Raw genomic sequence first — 2,919 nt, forward strand, 5'->3', positions numbered from 1 at the left:
CCAGAGTGTAGGGAATGTTGGTCCATTTTTGCCTTGCTCTGTTGTTAGGTGCTGTCTCTGACCCACAGCGACCCTACACACAGCAGAACGAAACACTGCCTGGTCCTGCGGCAGCCTCACGATCCTTGCTATACCTGAGCCCATCGCTGCAGCCACCGTGTTGCTCCAGCTCCTTGAGGGCCTGCCGCTTTTTCTCCGGCCCTCCATTTGACCAAGCATATACTCCTCCAGAGAAGCGTCTCTTCTGACAACATAACCGAAGTAAGTGAGACCAGTCTGGCCATTCTACCTTCCAAGGAGCATTCCATCTGCACTTCTTCCAGGACAGACTTTTTAGTTCTTTTGACCATCCATGGTACTTTCAGTATTCTTTGCCAACACCACAACTCAAAAGCATCTATTCTTCTTCAGTTTTCCGTATTCGTTGTCCAGCTCTCACATGCATATGAGGTGATTGAAAACACCATGGCTTGGGTTAGGCGCACCTTCGTCTTCAAAGAGATATCTTTGCTCTTCAGCACTTTAAACAGGTGCTTTGCAGCCAACTTGCCCAATGCTATATGATGTCTGATATCTTGACTGCTGCTTCCGTTGGTGTTGATTGTAGAACCAAATAATATGAAGTCTTTGACAACTTCAATCAGTTCTCCATTAATCATGATGCTGCCACTGGTCCCGTTGTGAGGATTTTGTTTTCTTTATATTGAGGTGTAATCCATACTCCATACTGTAGTCTACAATCTTCATCAGTAAGTGTTTCAAGTCAACCTTACTTTCAGTGAGCTAAGTAGTGTCATCTGCATGACACAGTTGTTAATGAGTCTTCCTCCAATACTGATGCCACGTTTTGCTACATATAGTCCAGCTTCTTGGATTATTTGCTCAGCATACACGTTGAGTAAGTGTGGTGAAAGGATACAACCCTGACACACTCCCTTCTTGATTTTAAACCATGTAGTGTCCCCTTGTTCTGTTTGATCCACAGCCTCCTGGCCTATGTACAGGTTCCTCATGGGTGCAATTAAGTGTTCTGGAATTTCCATTCTTCTCAATGTGATCCATTTAAAAACCTTTAAGAGATTGATATATAAATAGTGGCTGGTGGGTTTGAACCACCAGCCTTCTGGTTAGCAGTCAATTACCTTAGGCACTACGCCACCACAGCTCCCATATAAGTACTAAGTGTGAATTAATATTTCTGGGATGGTTTTCATAAAATTTTGCCATTGTTATAAATGTGTAAGTTGTCCTGATTAGAAATAACTTGACACTTGTCACTGTTCAGAAAAACAACAACAACAACAAAAAACCAAACTCACTGCCATTGAATGGATTTGACTCATAGCGACCCCTCCTTAGGTTTCAGAGGTGATATCTCTATGGAAGTAAATTGCCCAGTCTTCTTTCCCAGGAGTGGCTGATGGGTTTGAACCTCCTGCCTTCTGGTTAGCAGTCAAATAAATGCCTTAGGCACTACACCACCAGAGCTCCCCGCTAGATGCTCAAAATTAAATTCAACTTAGAGACAAAAAAAAAGGATCTAGTGGCCTCGGGCCAGGGCTGTCCATAGCACTGCCCCCACCTTGACACCACACACAGACACACACACACACACACAAAAAAAAAAAAACACGGCCCAGAGCCACGGAGCTGGGGGCCCAGGGACACAGGTCCCAATGGCACACTTGCCTTCTCCTTCCCAGCCCAGCCTGGATCCATGCCAGGCCCGCCCACGCACATTCCCTGAAGAGGCCTCAGTGCCTGGGGCCTCCTAACTAGCCCCTGGGGTACAGTGAAGACAACATGTGAGGCACTGACCTCCAGAGAAGCCCCGCCTGCGGTGGGTGTGGTGGGGAGCAAGATCAGGTCCAAGTGCACAGCCCGCTGCACCTGAACGGTCAGAGGCTTCAGGGCCGGCGAACAGCTGCAAAGGCCTCCAAGGCCATGTGTAGTTGGAGGGTGCTGAGCGGGCAGGCAGGGCTGGCCCCTCTTCTCAGCACCTCAGTGTCCAATGGTCCCACCCAGGGCTCCTAGCCCCACACTCATCCCCCATCACTCCTTCCTCCAACGTTCAGCAGGTTGGATATCAGCCGAGGAGGCCGAGGTGCAGGGCACAGCACCCAGCCCTGCCCCATCCCCGGGCCCAGCTGTGGATGGAGGGGGACAGAGCTAGTGCTGTTGGGGCGGGGCTTGGGTTACCAGCTGCCCTGAGAGGCCGTCAAGGATGGGGGAGCAGTCAGGTAAATGGGGTGGGGGGTTGCACTCCAGATAGAATGAACCACAGTCTCCACCAAAGCCCCCAGAAGTGAAGAAGGCTGTGGGGTTCAAGGTTAAAGGGGGCTCCAGCAGGGGCACTACTGAGATGGGAGCATCTCAGCCAGGGTGGGGAGACACCAGGCCAACTGCCACCCCTGAAGAGCTTTCCTGGAGGAGCAAGGGAACAGGGCGGAGATGCCCACCGCAAGGACAAAGTTCTGCACCGTGTGTGGCCGGAAGGAGGTGGTCCCTGAGCTAGTGTGAGAGAGCAGGCAAGGGGTTAAGGGGCCCACGGCCCGGGCCCTCTCCTGCCCGTGTCCGCATGGGGACGCGAGCTCCAACAAAAGGACGGAAGCTTCTGCGTGAAGCCGGTCAAGGCCTTCCCGGGACCCGCTGCCCCTTGCAGGTGGGAAAGTCCAGCTCCCGCGGGCCTGCCGGCGTCGCCTTCTGCCAGCGCCCTGGGGGCTCTGTCGCCCGACCCGGGCCTGGCCCTGCCGGGGTTCCCCAGGCCCAGGCCGGATCCCCGTGAGGCCTCGGTGGTTCCCACAGCTGTCCCCGGGGCCTTCTCCACGGCGCGTCGCCCGGGCCCCGGCGGTCGCTAGGTTGCAGGCTGAGGCTCCCGGCCAGGCCGCAGGCAGCGGCGGCGGCGGCGACCGTGGCGCG

Source organism: Orycteropus afer, unplaced genomic scaffold (assembly GCF_000298275.1).
Source record: "Orycteropus afer afer isolate SDZICR_OR568_19922 unplaced genomic scaffold, OryAfe1.0 scaffold00502, whole genome shotgun sequence".
Lineage (NCBI taxonomy): Eukaryota > Metazoa > Chordata > Mammalia > Tubulidentata > Orycteropodidae > Orycteropus > Orycteropus afer.